The sequence below is a fragment of the Dufourea novaeangliae genome, unplaced genomic scaffold (genome assembly GCF_001272555.1).
Source record: "Dufourea novaeangliae isolate 0120121106 unplaced genomic scaffold, ASM127255v1 scaffold112, whole genome shotgun sequence".
Lineage (NCBI taxonomy): Eukaryota > Metazoa > Arthropoda > Insecta > Hymenoptera > Halictidae > Dufourea > Dufourea novaeangliae.
In genome coordinates this window covers 1,847,433-1,857,624 of record NW_015373993.1, presented here as the reverse complement: position 1 = coordinate 1,857,624, position 10,192 = coordinate 1,847,433, and the positions used below count along the sequence as shown (strand labels likewise).

The following is a 10,192-nucleotide window of genomic DNA, read 5'->3' as shown; positions in this document are numbered from 1 at the left end:
CTCGCGATCCCGTGCCAAGCGTATGAATCTATCCGGCGATAAAAGTTTTACGGGACGATCGATGCACAGATGGAGGGGGAATGGGAGGCAACGGCGATGCGGCCGCGATGAATATTCGAGAACATTTCCGGGGATAATTGAAGAGGGTGGAAAAAAAAGCCCTGGCGTGGCGGTGGCTCTCGGCCTCGTAACGATCGAGGACGCGGTAAATTTTTCGAAATACGATCTCCGTGCTTCTCCGACGTGAAAAATAGGGGAAACGGATGAGATCGTCGAATTGTTTTTCTTTTTTTTTTTCCTTCTCTTTCCCCATCCGTAATTCCACGGTTCATTGTTCGTGACTTCAAAGTTCCGCCCTTTAGGAATGCTTTTTACGCGCGAAATACTGCTGCCGTGACGGCCAATTACCAGGGGAATTAATTTCTTGACTTGATTTTACATGCTGATTAGACATTTTTTACTCCACTCGATGATCGTTGTAAGCCCCTAAATTCTTGGACTTTTTGTTTGAACCACAAATAAGTGTAACGAGAAATAAAGAGTTCCCGATAAGATCCATGATGCTGGTTTTAATAGCGCCGGTAGTTGGCTATTTTAATCGTCCGCTTGCAAATCGAAGTCGATTTCGTTTATCGTCGTGGTGGGTGGGGGTCGAGTGGAGTCGACCGTCGGAGCGTGAAGCCCGATAGGAAAAGAATGACGACTACTACTCCCCTGGCTCGACATCGAGCTGTATACCGTGATGGAAAACACTCGTGAGGAACGACGTCGCTTGAACTTCATCAGAAATCTGCATTCGGATCGGCTAATCGAACAGAATAGGCGGCAAATGAGAGAAACGGATATGCAAAGACCTCGATCGACTTTCCAGATTGTGTGTCTAGAAATTCTAAAATATCTTTTCACTCTATTCGGGGCAATTCGACCAGAAGCCAATGTTTGATTTTCAATCATAGAAATTTGTAAATTAATTTGAATATAATCTATAAAGGAAATTTTTCTGCTCTTTCTACAATGGTCGTACGACCAAAACTATGGAACAACATCGCTCACGGGGAATGTTCTGTTTTCGAGTGGAATCACAAAAGGAATATTCGCAAAGAAGAGTCTGACCAACTTTCTGTTTTTTCAATCGAATTTAACCATGACAGAGCCAACCGCATGTACCGGAAGTAAACAGAATCTATGAAAGTATTCATGTATTTCCTAAGAAGTATCGACGATTGGAATTCCTGTGTTTCGAAGTATTCGTAAACTTTGTTGCCCAATTTTTTTTGTTTTTTTTTTTTTTTTCGTTCAGAGTAGCGACCCGCGGAACTACTCGGTGTGCTCCCCAGCTTCCGGTAGTTTAGAAAGTACCGGCAATCAAGGGAACACGGGTTCTCGCGGACTGGAAAACGGTATTTCCATCTGCCTCGCAATTTTCAGCCCGACTTTGTGCACGAATAAGAAGCGGATTTTATCACTGTCTCTCTCCACCGCGGTTACAGCTTGGAACAGAATTTTTCATCGTTCGGTGGAACGGACACTTGAAAAATAAAATACGTGTGTTCCCTGTGGAGAAAAATGTCGAATTTATTTATCTGTTCGTGCACCGTTCTATAAACCATCGCAATTTGCTATTCCTAATCGAATTATATTGACCCCAATCAAAATCGAAATAACACTTGAACTATCAAATCCGTAAAAATTCAACGGAATAAAGAATATTTTTAGCTCTTTTTTCTACCAGGACCGTACGACAAAAATTATGAAACACCCTGTATAACCTATATTTTATAACATTTCCGAGTCTCTTGTTACAACGCAAGAAGAACACCAGAAAGCGGTGTTCGCAAGTCAAAGGGTTAATAACGATTCTTTTACAATTAGTCGCTGCTGTAACGTGGCGGTTGGTCTTGCATTCGTTTTCGCACCCCCCTTTCGTTCACATCGACTGATAAAACGGCACACGGGGCTCGTCGAGCGAGAGGATATTACACGGCTAGAAGCGTTAACTGCGGGCGCGATGAAACCCTTTTATACACGCCCGTACAACCCCCGCGATTATTAGACTGTTATATTCTTCGGTAGTCTTTCGCCGTCGTTTCATCATGCCCTCGGCTCGTTATCCCCCGAAACGCAATAAACGTGCGTCGTCGGAATTCCCGTGGAAAGACGAAGAACCGTGTAAAATACAAATTACACAAACACCGTATCCTCGCTTACAAACAGGCTGAAATTGAATTTTTCATTGCGTCCTATTTCCATCTGTAATTAGAGACTCCCCAGTCGCGAGTCACATTGTCATTGTTCGCTTCGAAACGCTGTTTGTAAATGGGTGGAAACAGGAAACCGAGTCACATTTTTAAATGTCACACCAAGCTAATAATTCTGGAACTGAATTTTCAGGACAACGAAGGTCCGAATAAACGAAGACATAAAACCTTGTAACTTACGAAACCATCGGTAAGAATTGGTGAATATTGCAAATATGAACTTGATATCATTTTTACACTGTTATATTAAAAACTAAACGACTAAAAAAAAAGTGGACTCAATACAGTCTGGCTTTGGGTATCCAGATATATGTATATCTATACTCATTTTACGCTTCCGATTTATGTTCACGGGGCGTATTTTCAATTCTAAATTAATATTAATAACCAGCCTGTGACTGGGGGGTGTTTTCATTATTGAAAAGGTTTAAAATTGAAACGGAGAATGAACATTTCATTAATTTCCTATCAGCTCTCTCTCTCTCCCTAGCCTTCTCCCGGCGATCGTACCAAGAATTCTAGGAGAGGGAGGATTCACGTAGGAATTTCAATTATCCCTTTCGAAATCGAATGTTATTCCGATAGTTCTTCGGGAACGATAGCCCCGGTGACCCCGTGTCTCGTCTCCACCGATGCAGGAATCCGTAAACTAGGCCGAAGGAGGGAAGCGGCAACGAGTAGCGAATCTATTCAACCCCTTTCGTGCACCCTTCTCGAGCGCTCTCTGTCCACGCGCGTGCACTGATTGGCCGCGCCCCGTTCGCACGGAATAAATCACAAACGATGAATATGAAGGGGCTATGCTAGTGTGACTTTATAAAAATATAGCATACTTTACAAATATTATTTAGTAAATATATATATTATTCAACTTGATAAGTTCAGTAGTTTTTCTTTAAAAAATTAAACAAACCCTTAACACGATCGTCACCAGTCGATTCGCGGCTGAAATGCGCGAAAACAGCTGCGACCGAAGGCGGAAACATAAGAAACGAAGGGAACGTTCTTTTTTCTTTCAACAGAAGGCAATTCAAGCGGTAATTTCATCGATATAAAATCGCCCTCGATAGCCACGAAATTTTCGATTTCGTCCCAGGTTTTCCCGTTAACCGTACATTTATACAGAATAAGAGTGTACGAACGATGGGGAAAATATCTCTCTTGAGTAATTCGTAATCGTGTTCCGAAACTTTGGCGTTCGCTCGCTGGAACGGAACCGGAATCAAAACGCTTTCAACGGGGGAGAATTACGAATTTTCTTTTAATGAATTTCATCGTTCGAACTACTCTACGTGGCCCCAGGAAGAACAAAAAATTTGTTGCGTTATTCCGGGCGGTGAACACTGAACGTTTTGTACATTCCAAAAATGCCGCGTACGCGGTCTCCGTATACTCGCGATGGATAATTATAAGGAACGGATTCTAATAAATCGTTGCCAGACTTCTTAACTGTTCTAACTCCATTGTTCAAAAAAATTTAGTTGATCTACGTGCGTCAAATTAGTCGAAACAATATAAATTCGCCATAATATCAAGAAAATTCAACCTTGAAGACGACAAATATTCCTTTAAGTCCTAATTCCGAAACATTGATTTATGTAACTTTAATTCGAGCTAAACTTTTTTTAATCGGATTAAGAACGAGAAATAAATTCGCCCGACCGGGGTTGGGGCCCGCAACTCGACTGTGGGACACAGCGATGAAAACGTGGAATTTATGCGTTCCTAGAAAGTGTTTCACCTGGTTTTCATAGTCGGCCAGAAGCACCTGCGCGTTTAACGGATGCTGGAAAAGATTGAATAACAAAACCATGCTCTCTTGTGTGTCAGCTGGGGTTGGAAAACGCAAATCGACGTTCCGTAATGGTTCCTACCTCGGGAATCTGAAACAGAAAACAATGTTCTTACATTCACGAACAACACCGACCAAGTGGCGACAAATTCACGGCGCCTGTTCTCGAGGAGCCATGAATATTTCATGGAATTTCAGAACGAAATAGCAATTTTCCCTGTCGAGGGACTGTTTCAGGAAGAGAGATAAAAAAAAACAGGAAAATAAATAAATTGCACTTGTAGTTCGGCGAACGGTAAACGCGCGCGGTCCAGTTTATCATTGGTTCGATGAAATCGCGGCCTTGCAGCTAGCGAACTGAAACCGATTTATTTCGCTTTCCGCGGACTATTCTGAATTTAACGCGAATATTTCCCGCCTGAGGGAGAGGAACTCGGTCGCTTTTGTCGAACACAGGCTCAGAACTACGTTTCAGTCCGCTGTTCTCGACGAGGGATACGCCCAGGAGAGCTCGTCTCTTCTCATTACGGTATCCTGCAGTTTCTGATTCGTGTAATTACACGTCGAGCCTCCTATCTTCTCGGTAACGAGATTGTTGATCGTCTTTGATCGGAGACACTGATCGAACTTGACTTTTCGTACGTTCAACGGGAGAATGTAGGATGTGACCTTTCACGCTTGGCAGAGCAGAAGGTCGAATAGGTGATTTATTATTATAACGATTGGATAACCTCGGCAAGTGACGCAACTACCTTTAGGTAACGACCTGACAAGACAATTAAAAATATATAGTCGTCGAAACACAGATAACACGAATCCTTTTCGCGGTAAGTAGAAAAGTCTGGCAATGGCCAGACCATCAAGAATCTCCTTCAGTTTCGTAATGAAATGAAAGTTGTAAAATATCCGAGAAAATACATCGCTATAACATTTTAATAATCGTTGTAAAGATGTACCAATCAGTCATTTTGACTGCTGTGATAGTTCTAGTGTTAAACGGAACGTCGTCCCCAGTCTCGACCGCGATACTATTCAGACAATGTGAAGACCAGACTGACCCTGTATCAGTCGAAATAAAAATATGTCTGTCACACAAAGCGACGTTTCAAGTCGAGTGATGAATCCCTGTTTAGGGTATATACACGGAAATTCGACGTGCGTCTGTCTTATTCCAGAGACGCTCTCCGTCCTCGGGGGAAATTGCGTTCGGCGCCGTTGTGATTCGAGCAGAAGGGTTTGCAACCCTCTGCCCACTCTCCTCTCCCCCGTCATTGTCGCCGAACATGTTACATCCGTCTGTTTGCGCAGAGCTTGTCGAGGCGAGTAAAACCGAAAATGACGGGTCTGGCTGGCTCTTCGTTCCATTATGGTGGTAGTAGGCGCTAACGACAGATAATTACTTCCGTTCCAGCGTGAAAGACGCGCGACGACGGGGGTGCAGACGCCGCGTCGAACGTAATGCGCAAATAACACGGGGATTAATGTATGACGCTTGTTAACCTACTTGCCGCGGGTGTTCAGCAACGAAACCGCCCACTCGATCCATCGATTATCAATAATTGAGAGCGGGGGAAGTACCAACCCTGCGCGAAATCTAATTTCGACGCCGGGCATCGACGGAATTACTTGTTCGGAATAACAATTCGCGCAGCTGTCGTTAAAATGTCTGATCGTTGCGTCGCCAAGGGTTGAAACAAGAACGTAGGGTGGGTTCCAAGTTTTCAGGAAGAGAAACATGGAATCTAGCATTGTGTCTACTGCCTAATTAACAGGTACACTTCCGTTCACCTTTAAGATCTCATTCAATTTTTATATTTTTTTGTTTTTTTTTTTCGAACCCGATAAACTGTACTAATCCCGAAAAAATTGGTTCGAAAACGGGGAACAAGTGATGGACGGTTCATGGAATAACATTTCGCGGCATTCATTGGAGGAAAATTGAAACCGACCGTATTTAATACTTCGTCGCGTATTTTCGATCGTCTATCTTACCCGTTCAACCCCACACAACGCGGATCGCACCGAGTCGTCAGCCATCGTTCCATCGTGGTACCGTCCGAAAATATATTCCGATATTAATGGATAGCCGACGAGTAGGTGTCGAAATCATTAACGTCAATTTTCGTTTGCACGCGGGAAGCTCGTAATGCGACAGCGCGTACGAAGTTTCGTTAGTCCTGTCCAGGTTACGTCGAAACGCGCGGACCGATTTGCATGGCATATACGATTGATGAGAATGGTCGGGCGTCAATTAGTCCTCGTTAATTATCGAACGATTATCGTAGGCACTTTTGAATCGTGCTTCCGCGTTTATGCACACAGCTGGTGTCATTTTAATTAACCCTTTCGCGGACATGCGGTTATGGGAGAGTGCGGCGAATAACTGATGTACATATACGCTTGAAAATTCTGTCATAACGATTAATATCATTGAATGTAAAAAGAAAGCTTGACAAAAGCGTTTGTTGGTCGCATTTTAACAAATGGTTTTTAATCGAACAAGTGTCAGAATAATACTGTGTTTGTCACGTTTCTCTTTTAATTTTTCTGATATGATTTAACCCTTGTTTTAACCCTTGACTTTTTTTGACTCTTTGACTACGGTACGCTATCTAAAACCAATCAGCACGTGTGGCTCGATATTCACGTGACATGTTATGAGGGCGTATATCCAATGATCTAAATAGTATGACCTGTATGCAAATGTGAGTACGAAAAATCCACAAATGTCATTTTAATAATAGAGGGATAAATTTTCTGCAAATCAAAAGCAAGTGAGATATTGAAGGTCCTCGCATTAGGTGGGTCACCCTGTGTACGCCTTTCGCAGTCAAAGGGTTAAAAAAAACTACAAGGAGAATCTTTCTATGTGTGTGTACCTGCAGCAGAATTCTTTCAAAGGACGTATCGAAGCACTAAAACGATCCAGAAGGGCCCAAGTGGGTCGCAACTTCTCGGTTCGATCGCGTACAGAACCGTCACGTCAGAGTTGTAGCTCCGCCAATGGGCGGACGTCGCACGTCGGGACCGTCGTAATAATGAGAAGAACCGTCGATCCCCGAACGGGATTACACGTGGCCCGGTGTCCGGCCGCATTAACTAACAATGTATTTCCCCGGGGAGACGTGAATCCAAGTCCAGCCTCAGTCTGCTCCGGGGAAATATGGAACGGAATTGTTAATGTCGAACAACGCCTGCGCGCCCGGTGTTATCGGAAAGCGATAACGCGGATCCGGCAGCGATCGGCGAGCCCCTTCGATCCGACAATCGTCCCGTCGTCGATTCCATGACCCTTCGTAACTGTCGGTTCAGACGATACGGTTTTTTGATAGTCGTTTCAGGCGATACGGTTGTTTAATAGCCGAAAGTAGCATCCACAAAAGAAATTTGTTTTCGGCCATTCAAGCTGGTAAATTTTGATTCTGAACCACTGTGTGCCGTCGTGAAAATTCTGGAGCGCTGTTGTTTTTTTAAACAGCACTAAACTCGAGGTCCCTCGAAACGTCCACTTTTCAGCGACCAAGTGTCCTTCGACGATCTTCAGCTGGATCCCTTCAACGTGTTACAATTCGAGCCAGAAATGTCAGAAGTATTCGCAGGTGAACGTACAGGTGGTTTGGACGAGAGTACACAGTCTTGTGAAAAGTCAGTCGAGCGTGAGTTATGAGACGGAGAATGCTAGAATATCGATCGACGGGAGAGATGCATCATCGTCGGTAACGTTTAAATATTCTTCGGTGTTCCCCCACGGGAATTTTCTACGATCCAGTTCCGAGCTGCTACGAATCAATCATACAACGATGTTACACGTTCCCTTGAACAATGAAGGTGTTTAATGTTCGTACTTAATCATGATCGCGTTGCCTGATTCAGCCGACTTCATTCCGCTGGAAAACCGTATTATCTCGACGATCTGTTCCTCAGCAATATCGAGTGCCATTCTAAGAAACATTTTTCCTCTCCTTATAATTTATCCTTTCCTTCGTACCTCGTTCGTCTGACATCGAATGCTCTTATTCCATACTGTTCAGGTTACGCTCGTACACTCTCTCCCTTTTGCAATCCTCAACTTCGATTTTTACGTACCGGCTTATTCGGAATAATCTTATGGATACGTGTTCAATACTATTCAGTTCCACGTGTATCCAGCAGATTTTCGAAGTCAATTTTCTCGAAAACGAAACCTCGAAGAAAACATTTTATTACATATTTTCGACTTATTTTCTGATGTAGAATCACCACTCCCCGGTTGTACCATCAATACCGGGGTACCCTGTATATCAATCTCATGACTTTGAAATAACAATTCAAGGGTCTAGGCGTTAAATAGTTAACACTAGAACTACCAAAACAGTCAAAATGTTACAACACTATTCTTAGATTTTTCGACCGAAGTTTTCTCGACCTGCACTATTTTTACACAATTAATATCTAGGCCCCAAGATCTGTTATTCACCACAGTACAAATTCTCTGCTCACCGTAGATCTTCCATCCCACCGTGCGATAAAGATTGCATTATTACCATCGCTGTTATTCTGTTTCACCCATTAAAGCCGGAATTGCGTCGAGTATTCGCGCGTGGCTCGGTCGACCGGAATCAAACGAACCAGAGGGGGTGGTTTGAGCAGTTCAGGAGCGAAATATACGCGGAAAATTACCTGGGGCAAAGAGAGAGGGTTCCTTCTGCGATTCAACGGCGAATCGATCCAAGACCATGGGAATTCCACGGCAGGAATCCCACGAATTATACTCCCCCATCGTGATTGGATGCTAATGTATTTGCAGCTGTTATTAGGCGGCACGCAGGGGCTTCCACCCCGGCGATTCAATTAGCGCGAGTTTACTGCGGGCGTAGCTGCTCGTGGCGTTCGTCGTCGTCGTCGTAAGCGACTCGACGTCGGAGCATCGCGATCCAACCCCGAAAAGAGAATCGCAATTCGGTTGCCTACAGCCATACAAGTGATATACATAGATGGATTTCCAAGGGTGTGTTTATACGAACGTACGCAACCACCACTGACGGCTGTTAATTAGCCCGTGAGTCGGGGGGATCTTCCCGTTGGGACGTGGGTCTCATCTCTTCGCGTCGGATCCACCGTTTCGTCCTCGAAATCTCCATTACAAGCTAATTTATTTTCTAATTTACTGTTTTCTTTTTCCTGTTGCATTCTACCTCGTCTTCTGTGGGTATCTAGGTGATCGAGCCGAGTGAATGAAAATTATGACTCTGTCGAAAACGAAAGAACAGAATTCACGGCGATTTAATAGTAAAAATCTTGCGAAATTATTTTTTCACTGTCCTGTACCACTTCCCCTCGACAAAGAGCAGGTGTTCGGCCCACCGTGATGCTCATACGTGATCGAGGAGCACGAAAAAAAAAACTGGCGGAAAAGGTGCTCGTAGGATCGTCAATTTGTACCATAACGCCGATACATCGTGGCGTAGAAACGTCGTTGTTTCGATCCTTCGCGTCCAAGATTATTTTTATTTTTTGTTCCAATTAACCATATACATTTTTACTTTTTGTTCCAATTAACCATATACGTTTTTATCTTTTGTTCCAATTAACCAATCAATCAACGCCGTGGTATTTTTAACGAGCGGCCCCCAGCCGCACTGGGTAGCTTCAAAGGGTATCGACTAATTGGAAGTGGGCATCGTTCGAGTTATATTTTTTCGTGGTCCAATGTTTATGGACTATCCCTGCGCATTCGATTGCGCGGCATTCCAGCGCGTGGTTCTACGCTGATAGACGCTTTATCCATGCGTCAATCGACGTTTATTATTTCATGGACGGTTACCATTAACACGTTCACACCGCGATGAGTCAATCCCGATTAAACTCGCCGTTCACACGACGATTTCACATTTGAATTTTTGACCACGCATGAACGGAAAATCCTCTGTCGATGACGTATAAACCGGTGAATGTATTAACACATTTGGTACGGATGAGAACTGTAGTTCCCAATATGGCCGAATCTCGAGGGTGCTTTGGGAACTATAGTACAAGATAATGACCATTCCTTTCATTATCATTATTGTTATTATTATTATACTCTATCTTCACCTTTAGGCGTTCCGAAGTTCCTAAAGCTCGAGGAACCTCGTTGTTGAACCTCTCGGGGCTGTTAATTTTC

The 10,192-nt window shown here is 43.7% G+C and overlaps 1 long non-coding RNA gene across 1 annotated transcript in view; it reads right to left on the bottom strand.

The window, feature by feature from the left end:
• The window catches only part of LOC107187820, a 104,159-nt gene that overhangs the window by 44,230 nt on the left and 49,737 nt on the right, over positions 1-10,192 (bottom strand). Inside the window, exon 2 of the long non-coding RNA XR_001516216.1 lies at positions 4,133-4,141. This is a non-coding gene — a long non-coding RNA (uncharacterized LOC107187820). The remainder of the gene's footprint in view (positions 1-4,132; positions 4,142-10,192) is intronic.